The 7,999-nt window shown below is 45.3% G+C and overlaps 2 pseudogenes; both read left to right on the top strand.

The window, feature by feature from the left end:
- Nucleotides 1-306: 306 nt before the first annotated feature.
- LOC121646783 lies at nt 307-485 on the top strand (annotated as a pseudogene).
- A 7,337-nt stretch (nt 486-7,822) lies between these two features.
- Nucleotides 7,823-7,999, top strand: LOC121646788 (annotated as a pseudogene).

Genomic DNA, 7,999 nt, shown 5'->3' with positions numbered 1-7,999 from the left:
TACAAGGGCCCCCCCCCCCACCCGCTCCTGCAGACAAGAGGGATGGAGAACCTGATTTCTGGGGGCTGCACCCTTCCCCTTCTTTTTTATCCTTTGAAACTATGTTTTAAAAGTTTAAAGTAGCACTGTTCTTTTACCAGTTTTAACGTATGTGCACTGTATATTGCTTTTATCTGTATAGCTGTTTTTTAACCTTTTAATTAGGTTTTACAGATCAAGAATGGATTTTCCTAGTAATATACAGGCAATGCGTGAAATGGGTAAAATAATGTGTGAAGTAAATGTAAATGTTGAAACAATGTGTAAATAAAGTCTTACGAAAGAAAAAAATCTGTTCTTATCAGTTTAATATCTGATATGTCCTCCATGTGAGGGCTACGTATTAAATGGATTTTTAGGGAATGGGAGTCTGAACGAGGAGCTCGCTCCGTTCACTCCATGCATCGACCTGGCGTTGCAGTGCTGCCAGGAGCGGTGCGCACTCTTCAAAATTGCTGTAGAATTGCAAACATGCTGCATGGAGAGGGAGACACGCAGTCATTGGCTGTCTATGAACATGTCTGTGAAGTCTCAGCTGTCTTGGTCCAGAAATAAGTGAGTTATGAGCTCAAACGTGACGGCCGCCATCTTCAAACGGAGACATGTCCAGTTTAACGATGCTTTTCTGCTTGTCTGATCAACCCCAGACTCCTCACACTTGTTGTGCATGGTGCAAGGAACCACACGTTCAAGTTTCACTCTTCTAGCTTCACATTTGGAGAAGTTATGACTGTTTAAACATTCAGTGTACACGTCTAAGGCTTTAACATTGTAGCGTCAGGTCAAGTTTGTGGACAGCATCCATCAAGTGGTCATTTTTACAGATATCGAGCTGAAATCGATATCACACACTCACTGGAGCTTCATGAGTCTAGATCTGGAGTTTCAGCTTTGTAGATCCAAGTATGACCGAGTTATGAGGCTCAATGATCAAGTATTAGACGTGGACACCTGTTTTCAGAATGCCATAACTGTACTGTACTTTGTCTGATTTTCGTCAAGCCTCTCACACATATAGAGGGGTTGACAATGGACAACTGGTACAAATCTGGGGAGCCTAGCATGAAGTATGGCTGGTTTATGACAGATTGAACCCAACTTTCCAAGTCTAAGACTTTATTATTGGATGTCAGGTAAGGTTTGTGGACAGCGGTTTAACTTGGTCATTTTTCAACAGATTGAGCCGAAACTGACAGGACACACTCTGTGGATGTTGAGGAAGACGTGTGAAAAGTTTCAGAAATTTCTGACCAACGGCCGGCGAGTTATGAGCGAAAGTTGTCTGATCGACCCGCGCAGCGCACTCTGGCCGGGATGGGAGTGCTCTGCCGCGGGGAGAAGGCGGAGGAACGCCTGGGTGAACTCGGCGGCGTTTAGAGGCCATAACTGGCTTATTTCTCCACGGATTGAGCTGGAACCCACAGGATCTACTCATGGGATGTTGGGGAACATGTGGGAAAAGTTTCATATACGTTGGACAAAGCATGACTGAGATATCACCAAGTTCTCTTTGTGCCCCAGGTACTCCACAGTGAACCACTTTGAAAAAATACACAAAGTCCCATTTGATCCCCTGGTACTCTAGAATGAAACATTAGAAATGATTAAAAGTGAGTGGAAAACTGCAATAAACACTGTTGTGTCCCTGGTACTCCAGAATGAAACACTTTGAACAGTAACAGAGTGTGGAAAAATTCATACAGTCCCGTTTGGGCCCCTGGTACTCTAGAACAAAATTCTAAAAATGAATAAAAGTGAGTGGAGGTTAGTGGAAACTTGAAATACTTTATTGTGTCGCTGGTACTCCAGCATGAAACACTTGAAAGAGGGTCAAGCATTTCACTACGTTCCGCTGGTACTCCAGAATGTTTTGGTCCAAGAATAAGGGAGTTATGAGCTCAAACGTGACGGCAGCCCTTTTGAAATGGTGACAAGTCCATCGTCACGACTTTGCATACACCGGCAGCACTTGCCCGTTCATTTCTGTCCACGAGGACTCAGCATTCCCTAACCCCCCCCGTATTAAGGAGCGCTGGCTGCATTGCCTGGATGGGCGGATGTGCAAATTAGCCATTCCCAGTGGCAACACAGGGCACCGACACAAGTGCGCTACGTGCCCACAAAAGGGAGTCTGGTGCCAGTCAGGGGAAGATTATCGCTTCTCGGCCTTTTGGCTAAGACTAGCGGATCGCCTCCCTGGGTGGTGAAATTTTAGCCTTGTGGCTATGTGTTTTGCCAGAACTTGAGGAGGATATTTGGTGCTGAAACCTTTGTTTTAAATTATTGCAGCTCATAAGTAGTTGTAAGCAATTTGAAAACTGTGTGTTTTCAGCAGCTATATTCTGTTTCTTCTTTGTTGTAATGTTGCACATTAATTTTGTATTAACAGCTTCTTTTCTTTAGGAAAACGGAAGGTAAGTTTCTTTTAAGTTTTTCTTTGAGCACTTCTTTTTGTGTGTGTGTGTTTCACTTCTTTTTTTTGAGTTTGTGGTGCCTCCACCATGTCGGCTAACTTTGCCGGCATGAGGAGGCACCACAGCGTGCGCTTCCTTTTCAAACAAGAAGAGGGTAAATCTTATGAGATGTCTAAGGCTAGACTTTTCCAGAAAGTTTATACAGAAAGAGTTAAACTTTCTTCCAAAAGATTTAAATTGTATACTGACTTTACCATCCAGCAAAGGTTTTGACGTAAGTTTTGTTTCTGCGGCTATGTTGACCGAATTTTGGATTAGGATTGAGAATGTGAAGACCCAATTCTCTGCATTTAACGTGGAGAAACTAACCGACAATAGCTATAAAACAGTTATCGTCAAAATGTTCAATGAAACGGTAAATGCAGACGATATATGTATATGGTTGGGAAGATTTTGCACTGTCAGAGGCCAGGCTACCAAGGTTAGGGACGCGGACGGCATCTGGAATTGTGCCTGGAGGGTCCCCATACAACAATGGCAAGACCCTCTGGGCTTCCAGGGCCTGAAGCACCTACCAAATATGATAGTGCTGGGCGAAAACAGAGGCTACATTCATTACCAGGGACAGCCCAAGCTCTGCCGCAGGTGTGGTGAGCATGGGCACCTGGTAGAAGCTTGTGATAAAACGTTTTGTGGAAAATGTAGAGAAATTGGGCACACCTTTGAGGAATGTACCAATGGCAGAAAGTGTAATCTCTGTGGGGAAATAAACCATCTCTTCAGGGATTGCCCAAAATCGTTTGCCAACAAACTGAAAAAGGAAAGAAAGGAAAAGAATCAGGATGGAGGACAGCTGGAGCTAGTTGAGCAGCTAATTAAGGAAGCTAGACCCGAAAATTCAAATCTCCCGCCAAGAGAGGAGATTGGTGGACAACCATCAGGTGAGGCGGGAGAGGAGGAGGAGCCTGCAGAAACCCTTTCCACAACCAGCTCAAGTGGAGAGAGTGGAGAGGGGGAAATGCAGGCAAATGGTGGAGCTATTATGGAGTGTGAGATGGAAGAAGCACAAGATGATAGTGATGAAGCCCTTCCTCCAGAGGGTCAGCAAAATAAGAGGCCGGTGTCAGAGTTGTCTTCGGACTCTCCTATTGTAATGGAGAAGAGGGGAAGGACAGGTATCTCTTCAGATAGTTCGTCTGCGGGGGATACCAGAGTCTTCCCCCCTGACTCTCCAAACGAGGTCTCTTTTTTAACACTAGCTCTACAATCAACCCCGAAAAACAATAAAATGGACTACGCCTTACAACAGAGACCCACACCAAGGTTTCGAAGGGGGGGTGGAGCTGAAACCACTTCCCTCCCAACTGAGGAGGTGAAAGAGGAGCTCCGCTCACAGGAGATTACTTAGAGAACTGTATTGGCAACGTAGAATGGTTACTTCTGTCTCTCTCTGTAAACAAAACTCCCCAAATGGCATACCTTTTCCATATTCTATTAATGACTCTCACCCTCTCAACATTAAACGTGAGGAGTGTAAAGTCAGAACTGAGAGCACAAATGGTCTTATCGTGTCTACAGTCCTATAACTCCGACGTGATTTTGTTACAAGAGTGTGGCTTACCCTTCCAGAAACATTATAAGAGGATGGAGCAGAAATGGCCATATCCCTCTATCTGGAGTGGATCAAATGAGAATAAAAACGACGGTGTGGCCATTTTAATAAAAAACCCTAGGATAATGGTGAAGGGAAGCACTGTGGTGAGAGATGGTCGGGCACTTTTAGCGTATTTGACTTTTATGGGACAGACTTTTAAGCTCTTAAATATTTATGGTTTTAACGACAAAAATGACAGGTATGACCTTCTGGAGGAGCTGCAGCCCCACATGCTGGGGAGGGCACCACTGGTTTTCGGGGGGGACTTAAACTGCATTCTAAGCCATAAGGATAGAAGAGGGGCGGGGGAGGGTTTGAAAGTAGACAAATCATCAGTTTTAATACAAAATATATGTAAGGACTTTAAATTGACTGACTGCTTTAGAAAAATGCATCCCAGAGAGGAGGGCTTCACCTGGTACAGTGGTGACGGCACCAAAGCCTCTCGTATAGACTACCTTTTTACACGTGACTGCCAGATAAGTGATGCTAGATTAACACCTATCTTTTTTTCAGATCACCTCATGCTATCCTGCACGCTGTCACTAACTTCGGGTGTGACTTATGGAAGTGGTCTGTGGAAACTGAACTGCTCCCTGTTGGAGGACCAAACCACCGTCGACCAGTACAGGGAGCAGTATCAGGACTGGCAGACCCTTCAGGACCTATACAACACACGTGCACAGTGGTGGGAGATGGTGAAGGAAAGGACCCAGACTTTTTTTAAAAAAATAAGTAAAAAAAAGAAAGCGAAGGAACAAAATTGCATGATGGGGCTGCAAAGACGATTACAACGATACTTTAAACTAGTGGAACTGGGGATAAATTTCAATGAAGAAATAAAAGATTTAAAGCGTGAAATGAAAACCATAGCAGATATAAGGGCCAGGGGTATTATCCTAAGAAGCCGAGAGCGTGAACTCGAAGAAGGTGAAAAATGCACCAGGTACTTCTTCAAAAGGATTATCAATAAGGATGGAGGTTTTGTAAAGTTAAAGAAAGAAAATGGAGAAAGTGCAAATAATACACAAGAACTGCTGGAAACTGTTGAAAGATATTACCGAAACTTATACAAAGAAAAAAGTGTTCACAAGGAAATAATAAATGAGGTACTGGAATACATAGAAAAGACAATAACAAAGACTGCGGCCTTGGAACAGGATTTTACAGCTTTTGAGCTCGGGAAATGTTTAGCAACGTTTAAGAAAGGGAAGGCCCCTGGGCTCGATGGGCTCCCTTTGGAATTTTATTTGACCTTTTGGGACATTTTAGCACCAGATTTGCTTGTTGTTTTTAAAGAATTTGAAACTCTTAGCCGACTTCCGGACAGTTTTAGAGTAGGGATAGTGACGCTTCTTCACAAAGACACAGACAGGACTGACCTAAAAAATTGGAGACCAATCACACTTTTAAACGTAGACTGCAAACTTTTTAGCAAGCTTTTAACAACACGAATGACCATGGTTTTAAGAGACGTGATTCACCCGGATCAAGCCTGCGCCGTTCCCGGGAGGAAGATCACCGACAGCCTCATACTGATCCGAGATACCATCTGTTATGCGAGAGACAGAAACATTCGGTTAGTAGTCCTAAATTTAGATTTCGAGAAGGCTTTTGATCGGGTCTCGCACCAGTACCTGTTCCAGGTACTGCAAAAGATGGGGTTTCCAGCTAGATTTGTGGACTGGGTGGGACTGCTCTATCGAGACATTAGCAGTAGATTTGTGGTTAACGGTTTTCTTACAAAAGCAGTGGATTTAAACTGCGGTGTCCTTCAGGGTTGTCCGTTATCTGCCCTCCTTTATGTTGCCTGTATAGAACCCTTGGCAGAAGGCTTGAGAAGGGACCAAAGAATCCAAGGTGTGGGAGTCCCTGGGAGTGGAGGAATGACCAATAAGGTAATATTATATATGGACGATGTAAATATACTATGTACCGATATGTCATCAATAAATAGGACTTTAGACGTAACGGACTGGTTCGGGCAAGCTTCAGGCTCAAAACTGAACAGAGGAAAAACTCGTGTGCAGTTTTACGGACCATGGAATCCAACAGAGACCCAGGGACTCCCACTGACAGTGACCCAGACAGAACAAAAATACTTGGTATTAAGTTTGACAAAGAGGGGGGTGGGGAGAAAAACTGGACGGATGTATTAGGGAAAGTTAGGAAAAGACTGGGTTACTGGGGACTGAGAGGACTGACGATAGAAGGGAAGGTTTTAATCATAAAAGCAGTGATTTTACCTTTGCTTTTATCGATCAGTGCTGTTTTTATTCCATCAAGGAGAGTGTTTTTAGAACTGGATCAAGCCATTTTTCACTTCTTGTGGGGCTCAAAGTGCGAGAAACTAAGGAGGGAGGAAATGAAAAAGCCAAAAGAAAAGGGTGGCAAAGGAGTCCCAGACCTGAAATTGTTTCTTGGGTGTAGATATGTTGCAATTCATCTTAGACAGGCCACGGATCCCTCCAGAAACCCCAAGTCGGCAGCAATGACGGGGTTCTGGATGGGATCCTACTTAAGAAGGCTGAAAATAATACCGGTGAATCTCAAAGTACCCGTGTCTTTTAACTTACCACCCATGTATGCTTTTATACAAAAGTTTTTAAAGGATTTTACATTGGAGGGGGAGGATGTGCATGTTCTTACAAATCATCCGTGCTATGGTTTCTTGTGTGCAGGAGCGGGAACCGGTGTGTCTAGTGCGCGGTCTCACCCTCGGTGAGCCTTCTACCGTTTGGCGCAACGTGGGCCACCCCGCCCTTCCAAACAGACTCCGGGACCTGTCGTGGATGGTGGCTCATGGGATCCTCCCGGTCAGGGCCGTCATGCACTCCCGGGGCATGTCAGCGACCGCAACCTGTCCCCGACCTGGTTGTGGCGCGCCAGAGTCGGTGAGACATTTGCTCTGGGAGTGCACTGCTGCCGTAGACCTGTGGGCAACAGCCGGCTCCCTGCAATTCCCGAACTTGCCAGCAAGGGAGGTCCTCTCAGTACAGTGGGTGCTGTACGGGGTGGGCCACCAAGGAAAGGTTAGCAAAGAGGAGTATGCTAAACAGTGGCTCACCCTCGCTGCCATAAAAGACGCCATTTGGACCTCCAGGAACTTGCTGGTAAGGAGGCACAGGCAGATCCCCCCAGCAGCTGTGATCCGGATGGCAGCAGAAACGATAAAAGAAATAACATCTGCAGGCAGCAGGCCTAGGACGCAGCTGCGAAGAAGCATCGCCTGTGCCTCTTCGGACGAGGGAGCCGGAGCCACACGAGGAAGGTCGAGGCAGCAGCGGCCTGGCCCTCCGGGTGTGGATGGAGGGAAGGAGCAGGAAGGGGGGGATCCCCCCTGAGCACAAGACAGGAGGCCCGAGAGACCAAATGTTTGGAGGGGTGGGGAGGCCCCGTTTGTAGGTACAAGGGCCCCCCCCCCCCACCCGCTCCTGCAGACAAGAGGGATGCAGAACCTGATTTCTGGGGGCTGCACCCTTCCCCTTCTTTTTTATCCTTTGAAACTATGTTTTAAAAGTTTAAAGTAGCACTGTTCTTTTACCAGTTTTAACGTATGTGCACTGTATATTGCTTTTATCTGTATAGCTGTTTTTTAACCTTTTAATTAGGTTTTACAGATCAAGAATGGATTTTCCTAGTAATATACAGGCAATGCGTGAAATGGGTAAAATAATGTGTGAAGTAAATGTAAATGTTGAAACAATGTGTAAATAAAGCCTTACGAAAGAAAAAAATCTGTTCTTATCAGTTTAATATCTGATATGTCCTCCATGTGAGGGCTACGTATTAAATGGATTTTTAGGGAATGGGAGTCTGAAAGAGGAGCTCGCTCCGTTCACTCCATGCATCGACCTGGCGTTGCAGTGCTGCCAGGAGCGGTGCGCACTCT

This window comes from Melanotaenia boesemani, chromosome 9 (genome assembly GCF_017639745.1).
Source record: "Melanotaenia boesemani isolate fMelBoe1 chromosome 9, fMelBoe1.pri, whole genome shotgun sequence".
NCBI classification, from domain to species: Eukaryota; Metazoa; Chordata; class Actinopteri; order Atheriniformes; family Melanotaeniidae; genus Melanotaenia; species Melanotaenia boesemani.
This window is presented reverse-complemented; position numbering and strand designations above follow the sequence as displayed.